Here is a 10543-nt window from a genome sequence, read left to right as displayed (position 1 = left end):
TCTTTAGGTCTCTCTCACACACTATGTATGATTCTCTAGTCCAAGCTAGATATCTTGGGTGCACTCATCGTACGCACACAAATTCCTTGGCTCGTTGCCCGTAACTCTCTCATGCACCACTCTGTCGTCTTGGAGATCTCCCCCTCTCTCTCAAAATCTCCATCTACCTGGGTCACACATACACATGCATATCTCACTCACACTCGATAGGCCCATCTAAAACTCTATCTCTCTCCCTCGTTCTCTCTCCATCTCACAGGCACACACACACACAATCTCATGCCTAGCTAGCCAAGTATGATGGTCTCTCACTCAATTGTAGGCACAAGCAGCCCCCCTATATGTATATGACTAGCTAATCTTAGTCTCCATCACAAAGATGTGCATGGTCTATCTCGATTTCTCTCGGGGCATCTTTCTATCGCGCATGCACCTCCCTCGATCTCCCACCCATATAGTCCCCTCATGATCTCGGGGGGATTTCTCTATCACAAACACACCCTCTCGCCCTCCCCATGCGTCCATGTTCTCCATGTGTCCCTCTCGACCTTTGTTCCTTGTTGGCCAGACCTCTATTGGACATGTGCAATAGGGGTGTCTCTCTCTGTTGCAAACAATCACACACTAGCTATCTTCGTGTATCTCCCCGCCTCGCTTTTCTATCTCGAAGATGCATGCGTGAGATGTTCGCCTAAGAAACGAAAAAACACTCTCTCTCTCTCTAATTTATCGTTTGTTGTCACTTTCTCCTTCACACACATACTCTTTTTGCACACTTACTCATTCTCCTTCACATGCACTTGATCTCTCTCGACTTAGGCACTCTCCTCGGCCCATAGCATATTGATTTATTGAAAAGTCAAACATCACAAAGTTTGACCATGTACGTGGAGAAAAACAATTACATCTAGAACAGCAAGCATATACCATTAGATTCACCATGAGATGTAGTTTCGTATGATGTATCTTTGGTGTTCTAGATATAAATAACATTTGCATAAACCTGATCAAAGTTTGACTTCTAAAAAATTTACATGCACTGCATTATCGAGTGGATGGAATATCTCTTTCCCCCTCTCAGCTATCTGACGCACCACTCAGCCTTATCGGGGCTCCTCAATCTCTCTCAAACTTTATATCTCCCTGGTTCACACATACACATGTCTCGCTCGCGCTATACATATAGACCCATCCAACACTCTCCGCCCTTGTTCTCTCTCTCTATGTGACATGCACCCCCCTAATAAGTACCATAATCCCTCACTCCATCATAGGCGCAAGCACTCCCCCCCTAAGTACGATTATCTCTCACTAGCCATCAAGAACACACGTATTGTCTCCTTCTGTCCATACGTCTATCTCGATATCTCTCGGGGTATCTTCTATCGCCCAGACACCTTGTCACTCGATCTCCCACCCATGTAGTCCCATCACGATCTCCAGGGGATCTCTCTATGACAAACATACACTCTCTCCTCCCCATGTCTACATTTTCTCCGTATGTCTCTCTCGACCTCTCTCCCTTGTTTGTCAGGCCCCTCTTGGCCACGTGCTAGGGGTCTTGCTCTCTCAGTTGCAGACAAACACACACTATCTCCTCACCTTGCTTCCGTTGTCGAAGATGCATGTGTGATATGTTTGCATAAGACACACACGTTTTTTCTCGACTTTTATCAAGTGTTGACCATGTCTCTTTCACACACGCACACACACTTCTTCACTCACTCTTTCTATTTCACTCTCTCTCTCTGGTTAGGGACTCTCTCACGTCCATAAGCATATTGATGTTTTGAAAAGTCAAACCTCAAAAAAGTTTAACCAGGTATATGTGGAGAAAAACATTTACAACTAGAACGATCATTAGATTCATCACAACATGTACTTACTTCATACTATCACTTATCTTTGGTATTGTAGATATAAGTAATTTCTTTATAAACTTGATCAATGTTTCAAAAGTTTGACTTTAAAAAAAATGTTGGAACTACATTATCAAACAGAGGGAGTAGCTCTTTCTCTCTCTCTGCTATCTCTCACAGGCCTCCCCTCTCACTCGAACACTCTATACCGACGGATTATACGCTCACTGTGTCAGTGTATAGCTCCATATATTGTTTAGTTCACCGGTCAACCAGTCCACATGCTACCTTGTCAGCTCGTGTTCTGTATCTCCGTGTGCTAGCCATGTAGCAGTGGGTGAAAATAAGTAAACTAGAGGCCCATCTGACACGCGGTGAAGTAAACAAAGTTGAAACCACTCAGGGTAGCACCCCGCATGCTAGTAAATTGAGGGCGCATTGAGGACAAACTTCTTCCGCGTGAAGGATGCACTCACGCACAATTCACCACTGTGCGGCGGCATGCACAGAAGAACGCACTCGCACACACCCAGCACACAACACACACCAGCACACGTGTACACCAGCGTCGCTGCCGGTTGAGATGGACGGCGAGGCAGCAAACAAGCAGAGGCGGCTCGAGCCAAAACCAGATCCGGTGAGCCTAGACTTCATCAGCAGCCTCCCTGACGACATGCTGCTCGTCATCATCGGCCTCCTCCCCACTAAATCTTCCGTGCGGACCGCCTTGCTCTCCCGGCGGTGGCGCCCTCTCTGGCCCCGCGTCCCCCTCAACCCCACCGTCGACAGCTGCCTCTGCGGCAAGGATTGCAAACGCATGGCCGCAGTCTCCAAATCCTTTCATCGCACCCTGGGCCAGCCAGACAACTTGACATCCGCATGTTCAGTACCAATTGCAAGGTCCAACCCAGGTTCGACGAGTGGTTCTTATCCCCACCCTAGATCAGCTCGCGGAGCTCAGCTTTGAAGCTGGACGATGTCGCTCTCTGCTGCCGTCCGTGCTCCGCCTCACGCCAACACTGTGCCGCGCCAGCTTCAGCTCCAGCTATCTTCCACAGATTAATGTCGTGCCCGCCCTTCTTCTCCCTCAACTCAAGCAGCTCAACCTCTTCAACGTTGTCATCTCGAAGAAGGCTGTGGAGCACTTGCTCCGCAGTTGTACTGCACTCGAGTACCTTTGTCTTGAGTAGATCCACGGGTTCATTAGCCTCCACATCGCCTCGACGAATCTCCAATGGATTTATGTGTCTTGCTGGCCCCGCAACAAGACATCAATTGGGAAGAGATCACTCCAGCTGTTCCACGTTATGGTCATTGAGAATGTGCCTTTCCTTGAGAGATTGCTTGCATCGGATCTAGAAGGTCCAACAAAAATCAGGGTCATTGACACGCCGAAATTGATAGCGTTGGTGCACTCGTCTGCCAAATTCTCCGAACTCTTTATTGGATCCATAATCGTTTAGGAACAACACTCATCTTCTTGTCCGTCTTCTTGAAATTCACATTTTTAAATTTCTTCTTGATGTATTTACGACCGTCTTCCAAAAAATGATTCCCACAAGCTTGACCCAGTCTATGCGCACAGTGAAGATCTTGGCAATAAAATCTATCGGCCCCAATCTGGATCAAGTTGTTGGATTCCTTACATGCTTTTCGTGCACGAAGAAGCTACTCATCGAGGTGGAACTTCTTTCCTATTAGTAAACGGTAATCACAACGTAGCTCAATTTTTCATAATTTTCCCAAATTACGATGACAAGTGTAGTGTTCAAAACTGCATCTACTCTATGGTTACCCTAAGAGCAAGTACTACCTCCGTCCTGGTTTACTCTTCCTATTTTGTAGTATCAAAATTTGACCATAGATTTAACTGACAAAATGTTAATGCATGTCACTAAGAACTATATCGTTGGATTCGTATTTGAACATAATTTCAAATGGTGTAATTTTTAGTGACATGCATTGGCATTTTCTTATGTAAATATATGGTCAAAATATTATACTAAATAAGAGGTAGTACAAAAGTGGGCTATAACGGCCCTCCACTATGTAGGCCAAAACACGTGCCAAATTCACTTGTGATGCATTTGGCATCGATGCCCCTCCATTGCTCACCTGGTGCCCCAATCTGGATCAACTACTTCGCTCCGGTGCCAAATTAACTCATGCAATGAAAAAGCACTTGCATGGGAGAGAGAGAGAGAGAGGACTGAGGCAATAAAAAACACTTGTTTGGGAGAGTGAGAGGCTGGTGTAGTTGGTTTGATTGATTTGTTTATACATGTGGGTTTGTGTGCATAGTGATGCCAACTCTCTCACATCGCGAGAGCGGTGCCAAAATCTTTTGATTTGACATCGATGTGTATTATGTGGCATACTTTTGAGAAATATGGCACCGGCCACACAGTGGAAGGCAACAAATGCCCAAGCTCTTCACGTACTCCTAGGTAAATGAGAGGAAAGAGAGAGAGAGAGAGAGAGAGAGAGAGAGAGAGAGAGAGTGAGAGAGAGAGTGAAAGAATATCACTAGCCAGCCAACCCTATCGTATGAGCGAATGATATTGGTACCTCTTGATGACACGGCAATCTTATACAGCCAGCTGCTCTAATATGTTCTCTTCTTTTGCAGATAAAAAAAGACCCGAAGGTGAAAAATGTGCTGCACTATAACAATCTCATCGAATGCCTTGATCTCCATCTTACAGAAATTGATTTGATCGACTACCGAGGTAGCACATCAGAGATTAAATTAGCCAGGTTCTTTGTTCTGGAGGAAAGTGTGCTCAAGGTAATGAGGTTTGGCGTTCTCTGGCGCAACAATGAATGGCGTGCTGATCACCGCAAGCATCTAAGCCTAAATGACAAAGTCTCCACAGAAGCTGAATTTGTTTTTGAAGCATCAAGTGGCCAGAGACTCGAAAAATTATTTTCCCATTACTGACTTGTCAGGGCGGTGGATTTTAGTTTGTACGATAATGTTGCATCCACCTAAAGTAACGAAAGTTCTTATGTAAACTTCCTAGTAATTCCCTCTTCGTAGGTGCATCATTACTCCTAACATTTGTAATATCAGTTTGAAACTTGTAATATTGCCGCGTCCCATTCCTACATTTTCAAAATCCCGCGAATCAAAAAGGTCCTGAGTTGGTGATGATGTTGTGCCTGCCATGTTTCACCAATAGCCGTCAGATCTAGATCTGACGCATACAAACCAAACTTCTCCAGTTTTGCAAAAAGATGCCCGCACTTGTTCCCTATTTACAAACAACTCCTTGTCTCTCACAATCAGCCTTATCTCCTCCCACCACATCTAGAAGGCCATGGAAAATCTGGCGCGATGGTCGCTACCGGAGCCGTCCACACCCCAATCTTGGTGTTCCGTGCAATGCACGGGCATCTACGCACGGGAAATTATGTCAAACATGGCTAGTTGTAAGCAGACTAGGTCTATAGCCATGTTGATAGTGACTGCAGATGGTGAGGCTGACTATGGTATGCCGAACACGGCGCCTATACTCAGGTGTCATCTCCGGCGTAGGGTCCTGTCACTTCACTGTGAGGAGCAGCACGTCATAATTTGACCAACGGGTAGTACAGTGCTACTACATTGGTAGTACTACTACTAGTACTAGCACCACCGTCTGGATTTAGTAGTACTACCACGTCCATCTGGATTTAGTATTTGACTAGCAATATCTAGTAATGCATGTCACAAAAAATGTACTACTCCATCTGTAAATAAATACATGGTGTATTGTTTTATTCCTATCGGCGAGATAACTTAATGTCTTTTTGCTACTTAATAGGATTACATGCAATGAACTAACCACCGCATGTGATGTTTGGTAGTCTCAAGTCATTGAAAGCATGCACGGCCCACATCTCTCATTGGTTGATATGTCACGAAATAAGAAACAAGGAGGGAGTTAATGTACCGTGCCTAAGTGTTTTGGGATTATTTGGTTTTCATAAGGTGACTTACACAACATTTTTGGTTACATGCATTAACATTTTATTAGTTAAATCAAATGTCAAAACTTGGCGCAAAATGCAAAGGGGGCCAATAAACCAGTAAACATCAAAGTTCTCTCGTTTGGCCCCAATTAGGGGTCCGGTGAGATGACTATACTGCACTGACACGGAGGGGGACGCAGCTTCATTGACTTACTGCACCTGCCTTTGGGTGTATGACACATGGGCCCAACAGGTGGATGGCCAACCTGTCATACATCCAAAGGCAGGTGCAGTAGAGGGGCGAGGAGTAGATGGCCAACACGCACGTGAATTCAACACAGTCTGCACTTCTCATATAAAGGCTCCCGCCAGTCCAATCTATGAAATCCTATGCACCTATGCACCCAAGGGCAAGAGTGATCACTCCAATTGCAAGATCTGTTGACTAGAAGCTAGACCCATGGAGGCGATGAGCGCGAGCATCAGCCGGCTGTGCCAGATGGTCCACGACGCCGGCTTGCGGCCCGACACCAAGGAAAGTCTCCAGGTAGTGCTTGAGGCCACCAGGGTGAGGGGCCGCTTGGATGACAGCTTCGTCTCCTTGTTCGATGAGGTCATCGTCGGCTTCCTCGACAAGTTCACCGTTGTCAAGAAGCTCGCGGACGACCTTGACGTACGCCTCCAACCCACGCGCCCAGGCTCTGCGATGCCTGCCACCCTCAACGGCCTCTATGGTGACAACCTCTTCGACGCACTGGTGGCCCTACGACTGCCCGCCGTCACGCTGGAGAATGTCCACCTCGAGGTCGCGCTTGCCGTGCAGTGCCTGGCGCGACAAGACACCATCGACATAATCACCCACGTCTACACGCAAATCGTCCACAAGGACTACTACATGTAAGAGGAGGATGATAGGACGCTGGCCTTCTTGGACCACAGGGCAACCTTGGACGGCATTGTTCAGAAGCACGTTGAGCTTTCCGCCAACGCCGCTGCTCCTCACACGTTGGTTGGTGACCCAGTGCACTAGCGCGTGAGGATGTCGTTGATGGATCCGTATATATCTTTATCTTTCCGGCAAATCCATGTAGTAGTATATGGTACTACTAGTAATTATCTTACCTTTCGCATCAACTTCATAATTTTCGTACGTACTCCATGCATGAACCGCGCCAGAACCAAACTTCTCATTACTCTAGGGAAAATATTTATTTCTATCTATCGGTCGCACCAAGGAGCAGAACCAAATTTTACAAGTTACAAGTTCAAAAGCAAAAGCCTGCCATGTTCGCGTCGCACCCCCATGCGGTTGGTCCGGCACGCTGCTCAAGGGGGAATGCGTGTTGTGTTGCATTTTCACTTACAAGTGGGACCGCAGTTGAGCAAATCGACTATCGGCAAACCCCCATTTAGGGAGTCCTGGATTAGGGGGTCTCCAGACAGCTGGACTGTTGGACTATGAAGATACAAGATTGAAGACTTCGTCTCATGTCCGGATGGGACTCTCCTTGGCGTGGAAGGCAAGCTAGGCAATATGGATATGTAGATCTCCTCCCTTGTAACCGACTCTGTGTAACCCTAGCCCCCTCCGGTGTCTATATAAACCGGAGGGTTTAGTCCGTAGGACAACATACAATCATACCGTAGGCTAGCTTCTAGGGTTTAGCCTCTACGATCTCGTGGTAGATCAAGTCTTGTAATACTCATATCATCAAGAACAATCAAGCAGGACATTGGGTATTACCTCCATCAAGAGGGCCCGAACCTGGGTAAACATCGTGTCCCCTGCCTCCTGTTACCATCCGCCTTAGACGCACAGTTCGGGACCCCCTACCCGAGATCCGCCGGTTTTGACACCGACATTGGTGCTTTCATTGAGAGTTCCACTGTGTCGTCACCATAAGGCTTGATGGCTCCTTCGATCATCGGTAGCGATGCGGTCCAGGGTGAGGTTTTCCTCCCCGGACAGATCTTTGTATTCGGCGGCTTCGCACTGGGGGCCAACTCACTTGGCCATCTGGAGCAGATCTAGAGCTACGCCCCTGGCCATCAGGTCAGATTCGGAAACTTAAACTACACTGCCGATGTCCGCGGAGACTTGACCTTCGATGGATTCGAGCCCGTGTCAGGTGCGCTGCACAGTCACAACAAGCACGACGTAACTCTACCGTCGGACAGTGTTCGGGAGATCGCATCTACAACGACTCCGGCCGTAAATCCGGAGCAAATCGCGCCATCCGAGAGTGAAGGAATAGACCCTGCCATGGAGACCGCTCTCTCAGTGGCGATGGAGCCGGATACTGACTTCACCCCTTACGAGAGCCGTGTCGCCGAACCACTAGATTCACCTCCGGCCATGGACTCCGAGCCGCTTACATCCGTGCCCGTCAAATCTGACTGAGCGCCGATCATGGAGTTCACCTTCGCGGATATCTTTCAGCACTCGCCCTTCGGCGATGTGCTAAATTCATTGAGGTCCCTCTCCCTGTCAGGAGAACCTTGGCCGAACTATGTCCGGCTAGAATGGGATGCGGACGACGAAGAAATTCGCTACCCACCCACCACCCACTTCGTAGCCACTGTCGACGATTTAACTGACATGCTTGACTTCGACTCCGAAGACATCGACGGTATGCATGACGACGCAGGAGAAGAGCAAGAACCACCGCCCACGGGGCGCTCTACTACATCATCATAGACATATATATGGTGGACACCCCTAAAGAAGGCAATGGCAACGAGACAGCGGAGGATGACCCCTCCAAGAAGCAACCCAAGCGCCAATGTCAGTGGCGCTGCTCTAAGTCCCGCCACAGCAAAAGTAGTGATACCGGCACAGGAGATAATAACACTCCGGATAGTGCCGAAGACAATCACAATCCACTCCAGCACGATGTAGAGTCGGAGGATGAACAAGCCAGCCCTCTAGAGCGGGCAGCAGATGGAGAACCGGAGGAGGACAATTACATGCCTCTCTCCGAAGACGAGGCGAGCCTCGGCGATGAAGAATTTATCATGCCTGAGGACCCCGTCGAGCAAGGGCGCTTCAAGCGCCAGCTTATGGCCACGGCAAATAGCCTGAAGAAAAAGCAGCAACAGCTTCAAGCTGATCAAGACTTGCTAGCAGACAGATGGACCGAAGTCCTTGCGGCCGAGGAGTACAAACTCGAGCGCCCCTCCAAGAGTTACCCAAAACGCAGGTTGCCACCTCACCTCGAGGAGGAAGCATTGAAACCTCATTCACCAGTGTACGATGCGGCTGACCGGCCACTACGTGGCCGAGCGAGAGAGGCGTTTCAGCCTGAAGTTCAGCCCGCACCCCGCCGCCACGCAATTAAAAATACTAAGGCCCGGGGCAACACAAGGGACCTACGAGACGTATTGGACAGTAAGGCAAAAATCGCAAGGTCAATATACGGGTCACGGGCACGCGCGCCAACACGGGACGATGATCGTTGCATCGGATACATCAAGAGTAAATCCGGCTGGGCCGAATACAGCAGACAAGACTCATACGAACTGCGTCGGGATATAGCCCGGCACAGAGGCGCCGCACTCTCCCTATGCTTCACAGATGCAGTTATGAATCATGAATTCCCGAAGGGTTTCAAACCCGTAAATATCGAATCATATGATGGCACAACAGATCCCGCTGTATGGATTGAGGATTTCCTCCTTCACATCCACATGGCTCGTGGCGATGATCTACATGCCATCAAGTACCTCCCACTAAAACTCAAAGGACCAGCTCGGCATTGGCTGAACAGCTTGCCAGCAGACTCCGTAGGCAGTTGGGAGGATCTGGAAGATGCATTCCTGGACAACTTCCAGGGCACTTACGTGCGGCCACCGGATGCTGACGACTTGAGCCATATAACCCAGCAGCCAGGGGAATCGGCCAGACAATTCCGGACACGGTTCCTGACAAAGAAAAAGCAAATTGTCGATTGTTCGTACGCAGATGCCCTAGCGGCATTCAAGCATAACATCCGTGACGAATGGCTGGCTCGCCACCTTGGCCAGGAGAAGCCGAAATCTATGGCAGCCCTCACAATAGCTGGCTGGCTCGCATCAACAACACATCGAGGAATTCGGGCACTTCGGATACCAAAGATGCCAACGGTAGACAACATCGTAACAGACCAAAGCGCCGCAATAATGGCGATAACACTGAGGATACGGCAGTCAATGCCGGATTCAGAGGCTCTAGATCTGGTCAGTGGAAAAAGGCATTTAAAAGAAGTACTCAAGCTCCATCCAGTTTGGATCGCATACTGGATCGCTCGTGTCAAATCCACGGCACCCCCGACAAGCCAGCCAATCACACCAATAAAGAATTGTGGGTGTTCAAGTAGGCCGGCAAGTTAAATGTCGAAAACAAGGACAAGGGGCTGCATAGTGATGACGAGGAAGAGCCCCGGCCGCCGAAAACGGGAGGACAGAAAGGGTTCCCCCCACAAGTGAAGACAGTGAACATGATATACGCAACCCACATTCCCAAGAGGGAGCGGAAGCGTGCACTAAGGGACGTCTATGCGACGGAGCCCTTCGCCCCAAAGTTCAACCCATGGTCTGCTTGCCCTATCACCTTTGATCGCAGGGATCACCACACTAGTATCTATCATGGCGGATCCGCCGCACTGGTCCTAGACCCCATCATCGACGGATTTCATCTCACACGAGTCCTTATGGATGGCGGCGGCAGCCTGAACCTGCTCTATCAGGATACA

Source organism: Triticum aestivum, chromosome 1A, assembly GCF_018294505.1.
Source record: "Triticum aestivum cultivar Chinese Spring chromosome 1A, IWGSC CS RefSeq v2.1, whole genome shotgun sequence".
NCBI lineage: Eukaryota > Viridiplantae > Streptophyta > Magnoliopsida > Poales > Poaceae > Triticum > Triticum aestivum.
The sequence above is the reverse complement of the archived record's forward strand: the minus strand, read 5'-3'. Positions refer to the sequence as shown.